This window comes from Oenanthe melanoleuca, chromosome 6 (assembly GCF_029582105.1).
Source record: "Oenanthe melanoleuca isolate GR-GAL-2019-014 chromosome 6, OMel1.0, whole genome shotgun sequence".
Lineage (NCBI taxonomy): Eukaryota > Metazoa > Chordata > Aves > Passeriformes > Muscicapidae > Oenanthe > Oenanthe melanoleuca.
The window spans coordinates 15246269-15262357 of record NC_079340.1 but is presented as its reverse complement, the minus strand read 5'-3'; the positions used below and the strand labels follow the sequence as shown (position 1 = coordinate 15262357).

Here is a 16089-nt window from a genome sequence, read left to right as displayed (position 1 = left end):
TCTCAAAGTCAAATACTGCAATGCACTGCTCTCTCTCAGTAGTGCTCAAGGAGAAAGATGACATCCACAGCACAAATCAGTTCTTCAACACATGCACAATGGACCTCTGACAACACTGGCTAGTGAAAACTTCCACGGGGTAGGCAGACAATTCCCACCTCCCTTGTGATCAACAGGTGGGGCCAGATAATGTATTTGCTAGTACCATAAAAGAATTTATTCCCTCCCTCTTTGCTCAGGACAGTATTTGGCACTAAAATAGCAATTCTAGATTAAAGTATTAGTTCATTGTATTTTGTGTTTTATCTATACCACCACTACTACGTACCAAGACAGACTGTAACTCTCAGGTTCTTGACAGACTAATAACATACCAAGGTGCAAAATTAAAGCAGCATAGAGGAACTCACAGAAACAGAGAGTAAAGGCAGAGTGAGCAGCAGTTGATGGTGCCTTTGCTGGGTCCCAATATTAAATGCTTACATCATTTTTTCCTGTTTTGCTAAAACTGACAAGCAGAAGGAGCAATGCTGCACTGCAGAACATTATATAGATTCATACTTCACATAAAAATTTAAAGCAAATGCTCTCAGCATCCACAACATGCTGATTATTCCTCTTTTTTAAGCAATCATCTGTGCTGTATAGCTATAAATAACATTTCAGCAGAATCACGAGTGTGCACACACATGCATAAGCTGAGTTTAAGATCATTCCTATGTAGTTTTAGAGGAATAAGTGTAACTAATAAGAACAGGGAAAGTAATTTTTGCTTCATTTGGCTCTGTATAGAGAAGCATTTGCTGTGAAACCCACTGAAGACTTCAGAACTTGAGCAGGAAAAACATTTGCACATACCACAAGGAAAAGCTTACTTAATCAGAACATCCATATCCAACAGCAGTTAATAGCATATGGAAGAATGAAAGAAACAGTTGGGGGAAACATGCCATGACACCATACACCTCACCAACGACCTGGAACAGACAAGCAGGGATAGTAGTAGAGCTACACAAGCAGGCGGTCAGCAGAAGAAAACATCTGATTGATGGATTTAGGGAAAACACGAAAAGACTATCTCTGTGAGCTGATGAGCTTGGTCCTGTCTTTTTCTAAATATGAAGCGAATAGACATGACCATACCTCAAGCCTTTACAATGCAAACTAGCAAATAAAGTGTTTGTAATCTATTGCCATGGCCTCCCTATGGCTCCTGCAGCCCAAGACTAGACTTGGTCAACTTGGTCCATCACTGGCTGAGCTGTGGACATACTGTGCCTCTTCCCAGCTGCAGACTCATCTATCACAGGACCTTATGAAGTAAACAGCCATTTTGCAGGCCTCTATGAGTTTTAAGAAGAGAGGATAATAACAACTTAATGCACAACAATCCTGAACTCACAGCTAAGTATCAAATATAGGCAAAGTCATGAAATGGTTCCTATAAACACAGGAAAGGAACCTTGTATAACAAGATATTCAGCTACCTCCACTACTCAAAATTCTACTTTCATTGAGAAGCCTCTTACAAATAGATAAATTGCTTGAATTCTTCGGGTATAAAATATCTTCTGAAAGATTGTAAAAAAAGCCTTAAAGCCAAGTTTAATAGATCTCACAATGTGAAAGCCGCAGATGGCTAAAACAGGCAAAGGATACTTTCTTTGTCATACACAGTTACTTTGTCAAACATTTCAGAAACTCAAACAGAGAATTAGCCTAGTACACAAAAATGAAAGCTTCATATGTGCAGATTGTTGTACAAACACATTTTCTGAAATACAGATCTTTTATATTAGAACTAATAATAAGATGAAGCCATGAGATTGTATATGAACGTCCACAAAACTCCAGCCTCATTAAATTCAAAACACAAATTCAAATTTTTAAGTTTAAAAAATTGGTTCTCTAAGTCTTAATAGAAACTACTGTAAGAAACTAATCACATACTGGTTTTAAAAAAACTTATAATGCTCTTCCCAAGATTTTAAAATGTTAAAATCTGTAAGTAATCTGCTAGGGAAGAAAAACCCAAACAAACTGCTGTTCATTTATAAGATGAAGAAACAATGACAATTTCCCTCTATCAAAACCAGGCTTATGGAGATGATGCTATTGTTTTCATTCAGAAAGATTATTTTATCTTCACCCGAAAAGTACTGTGAAACTACCAAATGCAAAAGGGATTATTTTGTGTCCTGCTGTGGCCTGGAGAGATCCACAAAGCATGAAAGAGACTGTTGTTAAGCACAAGCAGGCTCTGTCCTAATGGGTCACAGAAGCAGAAGCTGTGCAAATGCAGTATAATACAAGCTGAACAGGCCAGTTGGGTGTTGGGTAAGAAAAAGAAGAAGAATGTCAACAGCTTTGATTTTTTTTTTTCTCTGCATGGCAATAAAATGAACGCCCTGAGTAGCACCAGAAGCTTCCCACAAAAAAAAAAAAAAAAAAAACAACAAAAAACCACCAAAAAACCTCAAACCATCTAAACCAAAAACCCACACCCCCAAAAAACTAAAACATCTCCCAGCCAGAAAAAAACCCAAGCCCCACGAAGCACTCAAGAGGAGTGAAAGGGGCCTTTCCACATTATTTGTGGGTTGCTCATTGGCAGAAAAAGATCATGAAGAGGTAGGCCACAAAAGTTCTTCTCTTAGCAACTGAAGAAACTCATTAAAGATAAAATTTTAAAAATTCTGAAGGTGCCCAGGAAAGTTATAATACATTTAACCACCTAGAACATGTGGAAAGGAAAACACCCCTAATAAAACTTGTTGGTGTTGTTATTTTAAAACTGACTGTCAAGGAGCAAATTTAAGGACATGTACACATGCTTTCACACACAAAAAGGAGACCTGTCCTGACAGGACTGTGAAATACCCAGACAACAACAAATGTTACAGCCACTAATTTCAACACTGAAAGAGCACCTAGAGAAAACTGCAGTCTAGCTCAATATCAGACAATAGGATTTCAGCGTGTACTGTTATTAAAAAAAGAAAAAAAAGTATGCGCACCTTAGAGATTCAGTTTCATTCCTTTCAGCAGTAACTTAACTTTTTCAACGCTTCTGTGGGTCTGAGCTCTACAGAAAAATAAGCAGCTACTCCTGTTACTCTCCCAAATCTGATCTTGCACTGGCTGAAATCACCTGTGAAACTAAACACAACCCACATACCCTTTAAACAGGGACTCTCAGGAGTGCTGCAATGTTAAACACAAACGATTAAGCAGCTTCTGGCTTAGTCCAGCATGGAACACATTAAAATTTAGAAAGCAAAGCTTCCTAAACTTGTCTTATATTCTGTGCTCTTGATTCATCTTTTTTCTTCCCCCACAGAGAAAAAATGCCCAGCCTACAATGATGCATGTTACTCGTCAAGCAAAGTGCCTCAGGGAACAGCACTGGAGCACAGAGAAGCTTTGGGGAAAGGTCTCAGGCAAAAGATAACAACAGCTTTAGGGGTTCTTCAACTCCATCACACACAGCAAGGAACAGGAAAGTAACTGGGTCTCAGGATGACAACATTTTATGTAAGCTTTTGGTTTCTGGCTTCTAATTACGGGTGTAATTCTTTAAGAGTGAGGCTGTGCCATGAAGCACCCTGGGGGCAGGGGTACAGTCCCATCCTGCCCTCTCAGGGACATACCAAGGGAGTTCAAATATGAAAGCTCCAGGGATTGTGTGGTATGGCTGGTCTTAGCACAAAATTTCTAGTAAGACATTTGGGACCACTCAGTGACTGACAGGCTGGGAAGGCAAGACATAGTTGGTAAAAGGAAACTTGCCTATTTTCATTTTTTCTTCCCTAGATTTTTTTAAATTCTCTCCTTTTAAAAAAGTAATATATTACTATTTAAATAAAATATGGCCCCTTTGATGCTAAAATCCTTCCAGTCTTTTGGGAACTCACCACAGCAGAAGGGTTAGGCATATCCATCTCAAAAACTGTGGAGGATTCCATATCCTGCCATAGCATTCCAAAATGGTCCCTAAGGCTTAATTCTTCCTGCAGGCTCCCTTACAGGTTACACAGCCACCACTCCCTACACTGGGATCCCCTAAAGCTGGTCACAGGACAGAATCTTCACCTTCCAGTTGCAAAGCAGTCACATGTTGCCCACACCCTCTCTTGCCAAACCCTGTTAGTGCAAGAGCAGCTGATGTGGCTTCAGGCTGGCGTCCACAAGCATTGTAAGGCTGTACAATAGAAATTGCTTTCCTCAGAATTCCCCAGACAATATGCTGGCAACTCAAGAAGCTGCTGAAGAGATCCAACTGTAGCATTAGCAACTTGGTGCAGAAAAAAATATTCAGATCCAGAACACCAGCAAGGCAATAAAAGGATAAAACCAAACACTGTCCTGTTTAAAAGTCCTCTCCCCTCAGAATAACCAGGCTTCAAGGAACAATTACCTGACATCTGGGAAAGCAACATCTGTAACAGCTATCCTTACCAAGAAGGGTTACCACACCACAATAATATTTTCAATCATATCATTACACCATGATAAATACTTTTTTGAGAAATCATTTACAAAAATTTTCTTCAATACTAGACAAAAGAATTCCAACACATGTTACTATAATTATTATCCATTGCTTAATTACAACAAGTCTTATACACTTCCTTATACACACACCTGTAAGGGAAACAGGAAAAAATAAGAATATTTTATCCAGATTAAGAGTCTATGCATCCTTCCTCTGTGATTAGGAAAATAAAATAAATCATGAACACGTGTGCGTGCACACGTGCAAGTGGATGATCTGGAAAAATCTTATATTTCTCATTAATCAGAACTGAACTCACTCCATCTGAAGTTAAACTGTTCTTAGCTTGAGCCAAAAAGTACAGTATTAGAGGCATTTTCTTTGCTAGACTAAAAGGAAGTTTTTTCAGCTTTTTAGCATCCTCATTTTTTCCTAGTACACCTAAGTTCTCCAATTCCAATAGACTCTGGTGACCCAGGTACTCAACAATTTCGGACAGCAATATCCTCTTGTGAAATCAAGTACATGAGATGCTTCAGAGAAAGTCTGTATAAATATGTATGGCATTACACTTTATTTAAAAAGACTATTAATATGATTGCAATCTGCTAATCTGGTCTCACATTTTACATGTGTGTCAACTTCTAGGAGAAGCATCAAGGGAATAATATCAGGTAGAACATGCTGGAGTTAAACTGTCATATTGAGAAAAAAAAAATCTTCCAAATGCATTTGTTTCAGCTCTCTTAATTTTACTTCTTAATTATGTTTATATCTACCCAGAGGGGCAGTATGAACATAAATTTCTCTAACACATTGTTTTGACTACATCCAACTATTCCCCCTTCCCATGGTAAATAAGTCTACCTGCACTCTCTTCTAAGGGCCCTCAAGTCTAGCATAATATTGACTTCCACATTTCTAAGTGCATTATTAAATCCTGCCCCAAAAGTTTATGGTCTCAGTCTTCAACCAGCCATCAGTTACATTATAAAGCAAGTGCTTCTGTTTTCTCTCCCACAGAGAAGATGGAAACATACCAAAAACATGTACAAAACTCTCTGGTTATCCTCCAAATCACTCCTTTCCTGCCAAGCACGGAGAAGCTCTGCAGCAAAGCAGCAGGTGTGCCAAAACCATTGTTCATCCTGACAGCCACCACAGTCTGCTTCCTTCACTCCTCAGGCTGTTTGTCATGTTTCTCCGGCCTTAAACAGGGAACTCTTTAACCTGGAATCATCCTGTTTGGGTTTTTAAGACACCTAAAACTCTTGAAACCACTGTTATAACCTACAGACATAATTCCATTATAAATTAACAACTTCAGAAAACGCAAACTTCTGTATGTCCACTGCAACATTTCTCTGTCAAAAAAAAGAGGTTTCTGAACTGTCGGTTACAATAATAGTAATAAAAAAAGACTACGGTTTCTCTAACTCCCACAAAATACAGTGTTCTAGAAAGTGGATGCATCATCTCAGACAACTTCTGAGAGGAACCTTATTAAATAACCAAATGAAGTTAAAATCTTGAAGCCACCAGAGTAGTGTGGAAAGGGCACTTCTCCCTCTACACGAGTGCTCTGAGGCAGGCAGTTCACACTAAGGCTCACAGAAGCAAATGCAGCTCACAAAATTAGCACTTTTGGAGGGATGGCAAGAGGGGAAGAGGGAGCTTGCTTCATCTCTTGCTAGGTTAGTGACCTGAATCAGCTTATCAAGAAGCTATAGTTAGGGCAAGGACATTGGGACCTCATCTTCCATGTATGGATCAATGTCTTTGAAATTCTTTTCTGTTTTGGGCTGCCTGAGAAGTTACTCCTTCAAAAGAATCCGGAATGCATTAGAACAGGCAGAATGTTTATTATACCAGATGTCAAGTACTGGAACTAATACACAGATTATTCCCCCCTCCTTTGCTCTCTCTGATGACAAAGTCTAGAACTGGACTTATCATTTTGTGGAATTAAAACTTCTGCTTAGTGTCATCAAATATATCAAAATATATAGTGTGAGGGTTTTGGTTCCTTTTTTTCAAATCTAGAAATTTAAACAAATACATACTTTTTGCTAAGCTGAACCAAGAAAAGTATGAAACAATAGTAACAGACTTCAAATAATCACAAAATTATTACTAATTTTGGAAACAAGACACTTGATAAAAAGCAGGGGATCAGGAAAAAGAAATCAAGTTGACTTTTAAAAATGAGAACATTAAAATAATAGAAAAGCTCTGCATGGTTAGTACCTCATTTCATTATCAACTTTCTTACATAGTATTCAACAAGTAGAGGGAAGCAGAAACACATCTAACATCAAAAAAGCAGTCTGAAGTGCTTTTGGCTAGATAATTCCTACACTGTAAAATAAGTGGGATGGGAAATGAACTGCCAATATCCCTTCCAGCTGTAACAATTGATATGGCGGGAAGAGATTTTGACTGGTTTTATCTTCATATTTATCATGGATACTGTTAGACAAAGGAAGTTACAGTATGGTGGACCAGAGACAGCTTATGTCTTAGAAAGTACCTTTCACAGGGATAGAACATCACAAATAAAGTGAACACATGAAACACCATTATCTAGCAGGACTGAAACACTGAGAAGCAAACTATCAACAAACTGAAGCAATACTCTTTCTTTGTATCTTAGAAACTAAAGCCAGCCACATTGAAACACAGAATTTTCTATCTTTCAGTCCCATATGTAGGAGAGAATTCCTACGACAACTTGAATTCAATCAAAACAGTCACATCATAGTGATGGTGATGCTGAATGAAAAATTAGAAAAACCTACCGTCAGAAGCTGCTTTCTGTTTATTTATGTGGACTCCAAACTGGTATCACAACAGAAGCTGGAGATCAGAGCAAGTTGGGAAAACAGAAGACTCACTGTGAGAGTAACTGCTGTGAGTAATACTTGCACAGAAAAATTATTTAAGGGAGGAGGAAAGAGCTAGAATAGCATGGGAGGGGATAACCTGCTGTTTCAAACAATAGGAAGCTGTTAAAACAAAAAAACAAGGGCCTCCCTAAGCACAGGAAAGTCTCATTTGAAAAGCATTGCCCCCACTGCCACCTACCAGGCAGCCGGCTCTGACAACCGAGATAAGGCCAGAGGCCCAGCCCAGCTTACCAGCAACTCCCCTCGGACACAGGGCCAGGCAAGGAGGAGGAAGGCTTTCCAAACCCTTTTAAAAAAGAGACCAGACTGGGGGCAGAGGAGGGGGAGACAAGGCTGCAAGGGATGACTTCATTTTACAGCAGCAGCCTGCCTGTGCAAGGCAGGGCTCCCCTCAGTGTGACAAGTGAACTGGAGAGGTTCCTGCAGACTCTGCAGTTAAATGCCAAGGATTGTTTTCTCATAGGAGAAACTGATAACCAGGAGCAACATGTCGCCATTTAACAAAAAAAAATGGAAAGGACTCAAAAGATGGCTTCAGTTTTGGTCCCTCAGTTTACAACCCTGCAATTGCAATACAAACTTGAAAGCAGTTTTTCAAAGAACAATTATTGCAGGACACTTCCTGGAACCATCCCCTGTGGTTCAAAGCCAGTGATAGAGATCACGGAAAAACAGAAGTTTGTACAGAAAAACAGCTTCCTATCCCCAAAACCTCCCATAAGCTCAGCAGTAGCATTACTTCATGATTATTCCTAGACACTCCTGGAGTACAGCTCCAGGACACGGGTACCATCTGCATTCTGCATCAATTTGTTCTTCTAACATGGTCATGTTTAGAGCACAGACAGGGAGACTTACTGTACATCCAAGACCAAAATAGCTGTAAAGAAAACACTGGTTATGTTACATAAAAAGCCAACAACCCAAACCACTGCACACCATTGTCTTGCTGTCCCAGCACAATATAATGCTAACAGAATCAGATTGAAACATAATAATGCTTTGGACCATACAAGGAATTGAAGATACTATCCCCACCGGGACCATTTACCTAATAGAAACAAACAATGCAAAAAGGAAGCATTTGGAATACAATTAAACTGGTTTGCCTTAAGAACAATTTAGTCTTGCAGGATAGAAGCAGCTGAGCCAAGTTTTAACTATGTCTTTCCATAATGATAGACTTTCAGAGGGACAAAAATAGGAGAACAAGAAAGGAAAAATACAGCAAAGGCTCAATACTCTAAGGAGTTTTACCTCATGATGCTTCTACACAGCTTCTTTTAAGATTTAGGGTGAGCAAATTTCAAATAAAGTAATTTTCTAAAGTGCACTGACAGTGCCATAATTGTGAATAAAAAAGTCCAATGCTCAGTAATCATGCTGGGCTCAAAGCCTCCTCCACAGCTGTGCGTGGTTAAAGCAGCATGTTAACTCTAGCACTCTTTCCTCAAACAGCTTGTTTCAAGGAAGCCAAATCACTTAAAAACATAGTTTGCAACACCAACACAGACTTTTTCCGGGCAAAAGCAATATGCCAAACCTAATTTCTAGCATACAGAAAGAGTGACCAAGTCTTTCAGGTGTCTCACACTATTACTTGGATCTGCACGTTTACTCTCAAATATCTGCAGAATTTTACCAATAGGCAGCAAGTCCATTTGTTCAAGTGGCATTATTTCTACAACACAATGTACTAAGGTTGGTAAGCACCCTTGCAGAGAAAACACTGGTCTTTATACTCCTTTAGTCCTCCTCCTTCCAAAGGACAAAGCATTTGCCTTTCCTCCTCAGACACAAAGACCACACACATCCCCCATGACTCCGCTGACTTCCTTGGATGCCGGCTAACGCTCACAAAAGGGCAGGAGCATCTAAATCAGTAACATCGAGAGTTTTGTGGTACTGATGTTTGCAAATTCCTGCTTGCTTCAGCCTCAGTTTCCATAATTTTAGAACTTTTTTTCAGCTTTTTGATAAAGTGCTTCAGGTGTCCACACATAGCTGAGTAACTGCTAGAAATACGGATTGAATTGTGGAATTTTCAAACACCTGCTTTGACATTTTGCAGTCCCTCAGCACGTTGATAGTGGAGACTATCAGTTACCTGTCTAAACAATAACTAGTTCTTCAATACTTCAGTGCATGAAGAAAGCATGAAAATTATTTCTAAATGCTCTCTTGAAAGCAAAATCAGTTCTGCTTCCATCACATCTAAAATTAAAACTTTTTAGAATCATACAGCAGCAAAGGACAAGAAAATAAGAGTTGACTGTGCTGATGAGGGTCAGACAGTTCAAACAGCAAGCAGGGCTCCATGCCTTGAACACAAGCAGCGGACAAGTCCCCAGCTGAAGAACAACAGCGCTACTGCACTCACAAAAGAGAGCTTTGCCAAACATATCAGTTAAGAATCTGACTCACTACCACCCAACTAAGAAAGAATTCAGAGCAATTACCACATTTCTGCACAGAACAGGAAAGAAAGGGGAAAAAAAAAATCATCTCAACTATTCTAACATTTCATCTAAATTAGGACAGCACAGCAACCCTCAAACTGTTCTGGTCAAGTACCACAGCCCCTAGGGCAACTGGGATAGCAATGCTAGCAATTATCCAGCCCTCCACACAGCTACCTCAGACAGAAATGAGGCAGGAAAACCAGGCAAAGTAAACCAACAGAGACAAGCTCGAAATCTCTCTCTCTCTGCCTTGCTTGCTTTTTTGCTTTGGTTCAGACATGAGCAATCTGAAGCAAATGTATTTGCAAATAACCCCATCTATTAGAAGCACGCATGCCAACAGCATACCTTCATGGCTGGCAAGATAAAGACAGATAGCCAAGAAAAATGTCAAAAGTGTAAGTTAAAAAAAACCTGAAGAAACTAAGTGTAGATGACAGAGCTGAAGCAACCATTCTCTTAAGACTGAAAACAGTTCTTTTTCAAATGTCTGCAGAGTCATATGATTTTGGCATCCTTCTGCTTTTGCAGATCTTTTTGCTTCCTACCTAGCAAAGGCTATGCTAGCCCTTCCCTTCACCTTCATATAATTATCCACCACAGCACTCCCACTCATAAAGCTGCAAATGTCAGCACACTTAGTACAGTTTAAATACCGTAAGTTTGTCTACATGGAGAAGTTTGTCAGGAATAAATGTGGTACGTGGTAAAGATGGAGTTTCTTGACTGCCAATAAAGAAGCCAGTTGCAGAAGTTCCTGACTACCTTCAAGAGATCCGTTCTTGCTACTCTTACCTGATGCTCTGTTCTGCAAGTGGCAACCACATTACAAATTGCCTCATGAAAATAATGTGGGTTAAAAATAACCAGAAATAAAAGTATGAAGTGGGCTACTTTTATAATTTCAGTTATTCAGAACACAGAGCAGTCCTGCAGTATGCACTTGTAACTGGCACAACACAGACCAGCAAACTACACAGGGGTGCAGGAGCAGAGCAACAGCTTCTTTATGAGCTTTGCCACCAAAGCCAAGACACCATGTAGATGCACTAACTAATCCACTAATTTTTAGCACAGGTAACTTACAGTATGCTTTATGATACAGCTGTGCCAAGCTGACAGCTGCTACCAGGGTGGATCTGTTCACCATTATGTGCCCCTCCCGCTACCCTTATGCTAACATTGCTAAGTTTGCAAAATTACGTATAACAGGGCAGCAAAAAAACAGTTGACAAAAAACAACTCTACCAATGTAACTTTATTTTTTCATTAGCTTTCTTACTCAAAAGCAGGAAAGTAGGCCAGGTGGACAATGCTTCTTGACAGTGGCCTGAAGTTAGATCCTCCTACCCAGATAACAAAGCTGCCCCTCCATCTGCAGTCAGATGGCTGTGCAGCAATTGGGAACACAGACTGAAAGTGCAGTTTCATTTAACTGAGGGAAACAGCAGACTGTGTCAATCTGTGTACTTTCCCTAGCCTCACGCTCCCACTGCTCCCAAGCACTGCATTGAGCTGTAAGCCACTTGCAGGAGCCACTTCAACCAGGAGCTGAACTGGGAAAGAGCAGGAACACCCAGTCCAGACCCAGCCACCTGCCCTGCCCAGTCCTCCCGCAGCCACAGTGAAGCTGCACTCCAGGAACGATCAGTTCAAAACAACTGATGCAAATTAAACCCCCGGTTAATCTTTTCTACCCTCTTTCTTTAAAGTAAGTACATTCTTCTAGGACTGTAGCTTGTAACATGGAGAATTCATTTCCTGGACTTTTAAGAAGTCTGAAAACAGATGTTTGCCCTCTTCACTGAAAAACTCTAAGGTTGAAAAAGTTAATTCTGTGGAAAGAAAGCAGTGACCATCAACAATTTCTTTTTTCGGGTCTGCAGAGGGTGAAGAAGGTAGGTTAAGAAGCTCATGCTCCCACATCAGCAGTGCAATTTTCAAGAAGATTGGAAAAAAATAAATTAAAAATAAAAACTAATAACAGTCTAACAAACTTTTGGGCAATGTTTTCAAACATATTGGCCAAACACATGTGCTGTACTCAGCTGACCTCTTCCAAATGGCAAGACAACTGTTTAAATAAGGTCTGGAGAGTGGGGAGGCACAGCAAAATCTTACTTTATGGACTCATATTAAAAAAAAAATTTAAAAATTCTATTTTCTCTTACCATCCAAGTTACTGTTTTTATTAAAGTCAGGCAATCCAGAGCTATTTAAATTGCTTTTAAATTACAAGATAAGTAAAAACCTTTCTTTGCCTTTTCTCATGTAAAAGAATAACCAAACCGAGTGCTGTTTTAAAAGAGAATCAGAAGTATTTTTCAAGACTATTAAGACATTGACTAATGTGAGGACAGAGTTCTTAAGCCCCCCCCTTTCCTTCAGTCTCCCAACTGCTCATTCTCATCCTTGTGCAGTCCTTCAACATGGCAACACAACAACCTGGTCAAGGTAAACAGCAGCCAGGTGGAAAGACAGGCCAGGGTAGTTTGAAGTCAGATCTGTTCCTCAATGTTCCCTACACAGCCTCCACAAGCATTTTCATGTGGACTGACTCGGGGTGCTTGGTTAAATTAATTTAGACTACATCTGTTCAAATAAAATCCAAACTAACTTTAAAAACAGGACTGGGAGCAATGAAGTGGAAACGATTCTTTCAAAGGTGAAGTCCAGTCCTTGCTATCAAGAGTACTATTGCCATAACTCCATTCCAAACCTTCTAATTGACAAATTAATCTGGCTCATTTATAATTTTAAGAGGAAAAAAGTTGGTATATACACTCGTATTTTCCACTTAATTGATAAAAGCTATTTTATTTCTAATGTGTATGTGCTACAAGGCAGTGCACTCTTCATCGAAACCAGTCTTTCTTTTGGCAGATGATACAAACAAACAAAAAGTACTGGGAGAAAAACAAAGTGCTAATACGCTGAGCACATTATTATGAACACATCCTGCTACCAATTTGACTTTCTACATCTAGGAACTCTTAAGAGTGACTCGAACTAGTTTTACCTGTAGCACTGGGAAGTCTCAGAGACTACAAAAGTGGGGGTTTAAAAGTTACTAAAGACAAGCAACAATCTAAATACCACAGAGGTAACACCACAAATACCACAAATAACTGCACTTCTTGTTTCTACTACCCTCCTGAAACCAACAAAAAAAAAAAAACAAAAAACAATTCTGTTGCATACTTACTCCCAGTGACTGCCAAACCCAGTGCACTGCATTTAATCCATCCTGCTTTTTGTAACTTCCACCTCAGTAAGTGAACCCAAGCCAAAAGAATGTTTTATAAATATCCTATCAGAAAGAGAAGGCAAAAGGTTTTCCTGACTGCAAGTAAAACACCAGGTTATAGAAGCCTGCTAATCAAGCAAAGCACTAAATTAAATTTCTTTGTCAAAGCATGAGCACATTCTTTGAGTGACTGTGATGCCATGCTGTGTCCAAAGTCAAAGACAAGTCTCCCGTCACCTTTGCAGACGGGGAACACACACACACACACACGTACAGACACAGAGTATTATGTCTTAAGAGGCATGGTACAAAATAATTTTCCTGTAGAAAAACGCATTTCCTGTGGTATAAATATGATCTCAGGGTATTGAGGAATTAATTTATAGTTTAAGTTTGGAATCAGGAAACAACTTTTCCTACATAAAGCATACATGGCACAGAACCAGCACAACTGGAGTGATAAATCTGTATCCACTTTTCCAACACTCATCAAGAACTTAGATAATTTTGTGACCCTAAATTACAGCACGCACCCTGTAAACCTTGAATCAGCAGTGTTGTAGTCCTTGACAAACAGCTTGCAAGAAGTCTTGAGAAAGAAAACTGTGCAAGTTCATTTCACCTCCCTGCATCAAATAAAACCAATGCTTTTCAGCCTCTTCTCTGTCATAAAAATATGACAGATTGAAGGTGAAATATTCACTTTGGAAACTAACTTGCACTAACCTACTTTCAATTGTGAAACCCAAATGAAAGTAAGCTTGGCTGTATTACTTTATTTTTGTATCACTTAATTTAACAGAAAAAACAAGATCACAAAGGCATAGTAACAGACAAGGTAATGAGACTCATAAAATATTCTCTTGCACACTTTCACATCCTGCACTAATTATTTTCAGTTCAGTTTCAGTTCTGTTCAGTTTTTGTCCTATGACTGAACCTTGGCAGATATGCAGCCAGGATGTACATATAGTATGGAACTCCCAAGAGCATTTAAATCCATGCCACAATACTGAAAAGCTGAGAACAAAAGTCAATGCCACAAGTGATTCCAGGAATCCTTCCAATTACTATGGGGGAATTAGTATTTTAAAACAAACTTTTATTTGCAATTCATAAAACTAAGTCCTCTATGAAAATGTGCCATTAGAAAGAAAAGGGGAAGTAACAGCAATTCTTGAATCGGCTTTCTTTTCACCTTGAAATATTTTCTAATAATTTCATTAGAACAGCCATTATTTCTTAAAATTTCATGCACCTACAAAAGCTGTTGCAGATGCTTACAATTCAGTGACTTTCTCAACAGTATACACAATCATATCTTACATGGCTATTGTTAGTTCCACAGCCAGGGAAAATAAACTGTCTTAAGATGCTAAATATGAACAAGAAGGGTAAGAAATAGGTGATGACATCCAGAGGAAACAGTAAGCCACTTGCCAAAAATCTATGGAAAGTCACATCTGTCACAGTAATAGGTGCTGTAATGAAAAAATATACTTAAAAGTTAAAGAGATTTTCAGGTAGAAAAGTAATTGACCAGATTTCACCTTGTGGACTAATCCTGCTATGCCCTGGATTACCTACTTGCTCTGGTGTTACCTACTTAGCCTGGTGTCCTAACCCTGGAACATCCCACTGGACTACAAACCTGCTTCTGACAGAACAACCATACTCTCGGCATAAATATGGGAGAAAAAAAAGAAAAAAGAGTAGTAAACACTAGCATAATGTGACATTCACTCAGTTTCCTCTCCCTGACTTGTGAGGCACACATGAAGAACAAGTATATATCAATATGCCTGAAGACTCCACACATCCTAAAGCACGCTAGATTAACACACTTCATCCCTTCTAAAACCCCACTGTTAATATGTCATTTGGGATGATGCATTTTCCAGGACAAAGGCCACCAGGGCTGATCTCTCTGTGCAAGATGCTCCCTAAAAAGACCAATACAAAATACCAAGTAGTATATGAACATCAGCAGCTAAATTTAGAGAGCAAGAACATCACCTATTGCATACAGATTAGACTGAAATGCTATCAAGGCAATAGAAACAAGAAACCTGCAGAATGATGGATTCAGAGGTGTGCATTCTAGACCAAAAATAGTACATCTCTTAACATGTACATCCACACAAGTATTTTTGTTTATTTAAACAAAGGCTTAGTCCAGAACCCTGCTCTGCAGATTAGAAGAGACTAAATCTACTTTGGAATTTAATGCAAAAAATTAGATGTGGTATAGATGGGCATTTCAAATCAGGACTTCAAAGGGAAGTCTTAGCCTACATTTTTAGCATAAGAATGCCCAAGAGACTTTTCTCTAGTCTAAAGAGCCATGCCTGCTAATGCCATGTTTTACTTGGTCACATCCTTCTGCTACCCAAAAAATTACAGAGGTCCTCCTGGCCAACTTTAATCTTTGCATGATGATTCCCTCAAGCAGGGATTTTTTTTCCTTATTTCTGTCAATGTTAACTTATCTGGTGAAAAGTGAACATACTAGCCAGAAATTAGAACTACAAATATAGAATTCTATTTATCATGAAGATTAAATGCATGTTCAAAGCAAGGTTTCAATGCCTCTCCTCACCTTAAAAAGAAAAAATAATCCCAACCAACCAATAAAACCAAAAGCCCCAATCAAAGCCACAAGCAACCCTTTCCCTTTCTTCTCCAGAACCAGCAGACACAATTCCTGTGCATACAAATATTTATGCCGTGTAAATTCCACACGGGCTTACACCTTCCCACCTAACTGGCAAAAGGTCTAATCTCTTTCCCATACAGATGGGATATAATCTTTCACTGGCAAGGGAGGAAGAGCTGCTCTAAGACATCTGACATCGCTCCTCTAGTCCCAACCTGAGCGTTTAGAATTGCTTTAATTTACACAAGGATGAAGAGTTAATTTAGTGCACCACTTTCTATCAAGGACAGCAGGTACACAGCACAATTCATCACCACAGAAAA

General features: G+C 39.2%; 1 protein-coding gene across 4 annotated transcripts in view; it reads right to left on the bottom strand.

The window, feature by feature from the left end:
• USP54 (ubiquitin specific peptidase 54) overlaps positions 1–16089 on the bottom strand; it is a 92478-nt gene that overhangs the window by 53765 nt on the left and 22624 nt on the right. The window lies entirely within an intron of this gene.